The 8,338-nt window shown below is 37.7% G+C and overlaps 1 long non-coding RNA gene across 1 annotated transcript; it reads right to left on the bottom strand.

Moving 5' to 3' along the window:
* Positions 1-2,915: 2,915 nt before the first annotated feature.
* On the bottom strand, positions 2,916-3,479 carry LOC128640174 (uncharacterized). The gene is made up of 2 exons (XR_008399303.1): positions 3,109-3,479; positions 2,916-3,028 (listed from the first exon to the last, which is right to left on the bottom strand). It is a non-coding gene; the product is annotated as an uncharacterized LOC128640174 (long non-coding RNA).
* Positions 3,480-8,338: the final 4,859 nt, after the last annotated feature.

Genomic DNA, 8,338 nt, shown 5'->3' with positions numbered 1-8,338 from the left:
GTTTTTATAAATAAATAGGCTTTAAGGCATTGTGAACATCAATGTCCAGTTATATAGCCAGTATACAGTGAGCTAATACCAATGTGTGCACTTGCAATAGAATATCTGTGGAGACTGGGAGGTCTGGAGGATTACCTCTGTGGCAGTCTCTATATTGTATCACCACCACTTGATTATTGCGTTAACTTAGCAAATCTGATTGATATTAATTAGGTTCAGTATGATTGTGCACATAATATTGCATCAAGAGATAAGTTCGGTTACACAGGTGCAGCTGTTAACCTTTCTTTTAAAAGCTATGGTAAATAGTGATAGCTGCTGCTTGAGCCTGTGAAAAACAGACTTGTTTTTTCTGTCACTCAGTTTTGACTGCAGTAGTATTACAACGTTACTAAATTACAGCTTTTAATAGTATGACACTATGTGTCTAAATTTTTATTAACTTAGTAATGACACCTGTCAGTTGTATTCTTTCTATGGTAGTGTACGATATTGTGTAGACAAAATTGTCTTTAAAACGTAATCCCCCAGATATTGTATTACCCACTCGTTATCATATTATGTTATGCAAGTGCAGCGGTTACCCATTTTTATATACTGGGATAAATAGTAATAGCTTCAGCTTAAGCCTGTGAAAAGCCACAGGTTACCAAGTACTAATTAAGAAAAGTTTTTTTTAAGCTAAGATATTATTTCTAATTATTACAACAAGAGAGGCAGTTAAAAAATAGCGAGGACCCCTGACGCAGCGTTTCTCTAACGCATCCTCAGAGGATGCGTTAGAGAAACGCTGCGTCAGGGGTCCTCGCTATTTTTTAACTGCCTCTCTTGTTGTAATAATTAGAAATAATATCTTAGCTTAAAAAAAACTTTTCTTAATTAGTACTTGGTAACCTGTGGCTTTTCACAGGCTTAAGCTGAAGCTATTACTATTTATCCCAGTATATAAAAATGGGTAACCGCTGCACTTGCATAACATAATATGATAACGAGTGGGTAATACAATATCTGGGGGATTACGTTTTAAAGACAATTTTGTCTACACAATATCGTACACTACCATAGAAAGAATACAACTGACAGGTGTCATTACTAAGTTAATAAAAATTTAGACACATAGTGTCATACTATTAAAAGCTGTAATTTAGTAACGTTGTAATACTACTGCAGTCAAAACTGAGTGACAGAAAAAACAAGTCTGTTTTTCACAGGCTCAAGCAGCAGCTATCACTATTTACCATAGCTTTTAAAAGAAAGGTTAACAGCTGCACCTGTGTAACCGAACTTATCTCTTGATGCAATATTATGTGCACAATCATACTGAACCTAATTAATATCAATCAGATTTGCTAAGTTAACGCAATAATCAAGTGGTGGTGATACAATATAGAGACTGCCACAGAGGTAATCCTCCAGACCTCCCAGTCTCCACAGATATTCTATTGCAAGTGCACACATTGGTATTAGCTCACTGTATACTGGCTATATAACTGGACATTGATGTTCACAATGCCTTAAAGCCTATTTATTTATAAAAACCATCAAGTTTAAGTATAATAGGTATACCATATATAAATACCCATTTGGGAAAATCTCTAGGACTGGCCAGATATTAGGCCACACAGTCCTTAGATAGATAAATATACAGATACACCTATAATATAAACTCGGTCTTAAAACTGGTTTACCAAGTATTCTATATCAGTGATATCAAACAAGCTAAGTATCATATAATCAACAGAGAGTGTGTTTTTAACTCTCTCCAGGGTAGCATACACACACTATTTATGCTGTCTTTTTTATAGATAAAACTAATAAAGGTTATATTTTAATTTGATGACACAAATTCTTTTTCAACCACAAGTTCCAGTAATCTACCGAATTATTTACTACAATCCATTGTTCACAGTGCAACATAAGCATTTCTTTAAGACTATCAGGTTTACTTAGCCTGTATAGTCTATTCCTGTTAATACAAAGAATTATCCCTAAGTCTAGATAGAATGATCTTGACATGTTTTATATGTTCCTCGATAGTGGAGGAATATATGAGAATGTCATCTAAGTATATGATCACGAACAGATCTAACAAATCCTTGAAGATATCGTTTATGAAATACTGGAAAGTAGCGGGAGCATTACAAAGTCCAAATGGCATAACAGTGTATTCATATAGGCCATATCTTGTTCGAAAAGCAGTCAACCATTCATGTCCTGACTTTATCCGTACCAAATTATATGCACCTCTAAGATCTAATTTAGTGTAATAAGTTGCGCTTCTTAACCTATCTATGAGTTGGGGAATTAAAGGTAATGGGTACCTATTCTTTATGGTACGCTTGTTTAATTCCCTATAGTCAATTATGGGCCTAAGAGATTGGTCTTTATTGGTCACAAAGAATATCCCAGCCCCTGCAGGAGAAGTGGATGGACGTATAAATCCTTTCTGTAGGTTTTCTTTTAGATAAGCTTTAAGGTGTATTAATTCGGGTTCTGAGAGAGGGAATATATGTCCATAGGGAATATCCACTCCTGGCAGTAGATCTATCGGACAATCATAAACCCTGTGAGGGGGTAACGTCTCAGATTCTTTTTTGTCAAAGACATCTGAGTAGGACCAATATTCTTTTGGTACAGTATCAGGGTGTATTAATAGTAAATTTTCATGGAATAAACAGGTATCTATACAGTACTGAGATTTAAATTGTACTGTTGATGAGGACCAAGTAATATCAGGATCATGTTTCTTTAGCCATTGAATACCTAAAATAACAGGGAACTGTGGTGATGGAATGACATCAAAAGAGACAAATTCAGAATGATGTGTCTGTGTAGTGACTCGTAAGGGTATAGTGTGATGATGTATGGGACCTGAGCTTATTTCTTTACCATCTACAAAACGGAGGACACTGGGATTTAACTTTTTAACAAGTGGTATTTTATTTGTTAGCACAAAGTGTTGGTCAATGTAATTGTGAGTAGCCCCAGAGTCAAGGATTGCTTGCGATTCTATTCGGTGGTGTTCCCACTGTAACAGAATTGGAAGGGAACAATGATTAGTAAGCGTTTGTTTGGCTGATAAACAAGTTTGTATTATTGGTAGCTTACCATTCCTGCGCAGAAGTTGGTTACAATCTCTGACGGAGTGGTCCAACCCCCCGCAGTACATGCAGAGATCGTTAGCTCTACGTCTCAACTTTTCTTGAGGGGTTAATGGACCTCTGATAAATCCGAGCTCCATGGGGGTAGTAGTGGTCTTAGTCAGTGCTTTGTTTTGAGTGGGTAATGTACTAAGATGAGAGGCTTTCATGAGGGTGTCTGAGTGTTGTTTTTCAGAGCGTCTTTCTCTCAAACGTCTGTCTAAAGTAATGCTTAAATCAATTAGTTGGTCTAGAGTGTCAGGTAGGGGTTGTCTGGCAAGCTCATCTTTTAGGGGATCTGAGAGCCCTAGGCGAAATTGATTTCGCAAAGAGAGATCATTCCACATGGTATCAGATGACCATTTTTTAAAATCAGTTATATATTCTTCAACTGGTCTCTTAAGCTGGCGGAGTGAGCGCATAGCAGTTTCCGCTGATAATTGTTTGTAGGGGTCGTCATAAAGTTGACCCATGGCTTTGAAAAATTGGTCAAGGGAGTATAATATTGGGTCATTAGTTTCAAAAAAGAGATTTGCCCAAATACGGGGTTCACCCTTTAAGTAGGAGATGGTAGTAAGAACCTTCAGATTTTCAGTGGCATAAGTTTTTGGTTTTAGTTGAAAGTAAAGATAACAAGAATTCTTAAATTCTCTAAATTCATGCCTAAGGCCAGAGAAATGTGGAGGGGGGGATGGTTGGGGTTCATGAGTACTAAATGCTAATCGTAAGTTATCAGTCTTTTCGTCAATGTATTTTTTTAGACTAGTATTTTCTAACTGTAAAGCAGTCATGCCCTTAGATAGATTATCTACAGTCTGAGTCAGGGCTTCCACATGAGATAATAATGCTGCTGGGTCCATTTTTTAGGCTTAGAATTAATGTCAGGAATTAATTCTGCTTTTCCTACAAGGCAGAAAAAGAACAACAAAGTAATAACTTTGAACCACAACTGCAGCTTTAAGAATTAATATGAATGTAGTTAGACAGTTATCAGATACAAATATGAAACAACGGCGCAGCTTTTGTTTAATATGTATGAAGATATCTGTCTGGCAATTAATATTGGTTTGAATCTGAATACTGCAACTAAGCAAACAAAAGAGGAAATGCAAAGTGCAATTCAATAAACCATAAGCAATAATAAAGTTGTGATAGTGAAAGATGTAGAAGCTATTTAGACAAAACAGCACTTTAACTGGAAGGAAATAGTATCAGTGTTGTAAACTGTCTAATGTTAGTGTAAAGAGAAAACTTCAGTAGTAAGACTTAAGCAATTGAATGAGTCACAAAATCTATCAGTCTCTGTGATAAGTATTCCTAATTTAGTTATAAGTTGCAAGGAGGCTTTTAGAAACAGCTGTATAACAATTGAACAGATCTGATACTTTCAGGAATGCAGTGAAAGGTAGGTAAGATATAAAGTTGAAATCTTACCAAGTAGGATGAAGGTGTAAGTCCGTTTTAGTTATCTATTTCTGTTGATAACAGAGAGGCCGGTACCGGTAACAATCTGTAAGGAGAATTGAGAGTAGCTAGGAGTGTTCCGGTGGCGTGTGACGTCACAGCCGGCTCCGTTGAGCAGAGATCCTGTGTCAGTTACAACAGCTGCTGAGGAGTGTGAATCCTTAGGAGATTGATTGCGGTAGGAGACAGAATTCTAAGCACTAAGCAATAGGTTGGTTGATGTTTTATACGTTGTATGTGAGAGGGAGTTTCCAAAAGGTGCAAGGACATAATCAGTAAAGGACGGTCAGAGAGTGAAGTAAACATGAATTCATGACAACTACAGTAGACATACTGTATTATTTAGCTACTCAGTTCTATTGCTTTAATGCAATACTTTAGATTCCAGTGTTGCTGGGATTAGGGGTTACTAAATCTCCAATATATTTCATGTTTGATAAGTCCTGTCCAAGTTCCCTCCCTTCCTCTGCCTCCCTTCCTCTGTCTCCCTTCCTCTGTATCTCTCTCCCTCAGTTCCTCTGTCTTTCTCTCCCTAACTCCCTTCTTCTGCCTCTCCCTCCCTTCTTCTGTGTATCCCTCCATCCCTTCTTCTATCTCTCCCTCCCTCCCTCCCCTTCTTCTGTCTGTCCCTCCCTCCCCTCCTTCTGTCTCTCCCTCCTCTTCTTCTGTCTGTCTCTCCCTCCCTCCCCTTCTTCTGTCTGTCTCTCCCTCCCTCCCCTTCTTCTGTCTCTCCCTCCCCTTCTTCTTCTGTATCTCCATCCCTCCCCTTATTCTTCTGTCTCTCCCTCCCCTTCTTCTTCTGTCTCTCCCTCCCCTTCTTCTTCTGTCTCTCCCTCCCTCCCTCTCCTTCTTCTTCTGTCTCCCCCTCCCTCCCCTTCTCTCCCTCCCTCCCCTTCTTCTTCTGTCTCTCCCTCCCTTCTTCTGTCTCTCCTTCCCTCCCACTGTCTCTCCATCCCTCCCTCTGTCTCTCCCTTCCTCTGTCTCTCCCTCCCTCCAGCTCTGTACTGTTGTTCATGTATTGCAGATTGGGAATTACTGTTATATACTGTACATGTTAGGTTAATGATGACTACAATAGACATAATATATATATATATATATATATATATATATATATATATATATATATATATATATATATATATATATATATATATATATATATATATATATATATATATATATATATATATATATATATATATATATATAATATGTGTGTGTGTGACCAAAGTGAATGCAAGCCCTGGTGAACATTTACTTTAAAAGACCTTTTTTTTTTTTTTTTTTTTTTTTTACACCTTGCCCAAAAAATATTATGTCTAAAAAAGGCCTTAAAAGTGTGTGTGTGTGTGTGTGGGGGGGGGGGGGGGCAGCAGAATTTTGAGTGCCTAGGGTAGTACAAAACCTAAATACACCACTGCCAGCGCTGCTTAAGTCAGCGGTGAGCTGGTCGTACGTGCTCGTGCACGATTTCCCCATAGCAATCAACGGGGAGAGCCGGCTTAAAAAAAGTCTAACACCTGCAAAAAAGCAGCGTAAAACTCAGAAATGCATCCCCATTGATTCCTATGGGGAAAGAAAAGTTATGTTTACACCTAACACCCTAACATGAACCCCGAGTCTAAACACCCCTAATCTTACACTTATTAACCCCTAATCTGCCGCCCCCGACATCACCGAAACCTACATTATATTATTAACCCCTAATCTGCTGCTCCGGACACCGCCGCCACCTACATTATATGTATTAACCCCTAATCTACTGTCCCCAACATCGCCGCCACCAACATTATATTTATTAACCCCTAATCTGCCTTCCCCAATGTCGCTGCAACCTACCTACACTTTTTAACCCCTAATCTGCCGCCCCCAACATCGCCACCACTATATTAAAGTTATTAACCCCTAAACCTAAGTCTAACCCTAAACCTAACACCCACTAATTTAACTATAATTTAAATAAATCTTAATAAATATTCCTATCATTAACTACATTATTCCTATTTTAAACTAAATACTTACCTATAATATAAACCCTAAGATAGCTACAATATAACTAATAGTTACATTGTAGCTATCTTAGGGTTTATTTTTATTTTACAGGCAAGTTTGTATTTATTTTAACTAGGTAGAATAGTTATTAAATAGTTATTAACTATTTAATAACTACCTAGCTAAAATAAATACAAAAGTAGCTGTAAAATAAAACCTAACCTAAGTTACACTTACACCTAACACTACAATATAATTAAATAAATTAACTAAATTAAATGCAATTACTTAAATTAAATTAAATTAACTAAAGTACAAAACCCCCCACTAAATTACAGAAAATAATAAACAAATTACAGATATTTAAACGAATTTCACCTAATCTAATAGCCCTATTAAAATAAACACCCACCCCAAAAAAAAAAAAAACCCTAGCCTAAACTAAACTACCAATAGTCCTTAAAAAGGCCTTTTGCGGGGCATTGCCCCAAAGTAATCAGCTCTTTTACCTTTTTAAAAAAAAAAAAAAAACCCCAACAGTAAAACCCACCACCCACACAACCAACCCCCCAAATAAAATACTATTTAAAAAAACCTAAGCTACCCATTGCCCTGAAAAGGGCATTTGGATGGGCATTGCCCTTAAAAGGGGAGTTAGCTCTTTTGCCGCCCAAACTCTAACCTACAAATAAAACCCACCCAATACACCCTTAAAAAAACCTAACACTAACCTCCTGAAGATCGACTTACCGGGAGACGTCTTCATCCAAGCTGGGCCGAAGTCCTCAACGAAGCTGGGAGAAGTCTTCATCCAAGCCGGGCGAAGTGGTCCTCCAGACGGGCAGAAGTCTTCATCCAGACGGCATCTTCTATCTTCTTCCATCCGGCGTGGAGCGGGTCCATCTTCAAGACATCTGACGCGGAGCATCCTCTTCATCCGACGACTAAAGCTGAATAAAGGTACCTTTAAGTGATGTCATCCAAGATGGCGTCTCTTAGATTACCATTGGCTGATAGAATTATATCAGCCAATCGGAATTAAGGTAGAAAAAATCCTATTGGCTGATCCAATCAGCCAATAGGATTGAGCTTGCATTCTATTGGCTGATTGGAACAGCCAATAGAATGCAAGCACAATCCTATTGGCTGAGGACTTCGGCCCGGCTTGGATGAAGACGTCTCCCGGTAAGTCGATTTTCAGGGGATTAGTGTTAGGTTTTTTTAAGGGTGTATTGGGTGGGTTTTATTTGTAGGTTAGAGTTTGAGCGGCAAAAGAGCTAACTGCCCTTTTAAGGGCAATGCCCATCCAAATGCCCTTTTCAGGGCATTGGGGAGCTTAGGTTTTTTTAGATAGTATTTTATTTGGGGGGTTGGTTGTGTGGGTGGTGGGTTTTACTGTTGGGGGGGTTGTTTGTATTTTTTTTAAAAGGTAAAAGAGCTGATTACTTTGGGGCAATGCCCCGCAAAAGGCCCTTTAAAGGACTATTGGTAGTTTAGTTTAGGCTAGGGTTTTTTTATTTTTTATTTTGTGGGGGCTTTTTTATTTTAATAGGGCTATTAGATTAGGTGTAATTAGTTTAAATATCTGTAATTTGTTTATTATTTTCTGTAATTTAGTGGGGGGTTTTGTACTTAATTTAATTTAGGTAATTACATTTAATTTAGTTAATTTATTTAATTATATTGTAGTGTTAGGTGTTAGTGTAACTTAGGTTAGGTTTTATTTTACAGCTACTTTT

Source organism: Bombina bombina, chromosome 9 (assembly GCF_027579735.1).
Source record: "Bombina bombina isolate aBomBom1 chromosome 9, aBomBom1.pri, whole genome shotgun sequence".
Taxonomy (NCBI): Eukaryota; Metazoa; Chordata; class Amphibia; order Anura; family Bombinatoridae; genus Bombina; species Bombina bombina.
The sequence above is the reverse complement of the archived record's forward strand: the minus strand, read 5'-3'. Positions and strand labels throughout refer to the sequence as shown.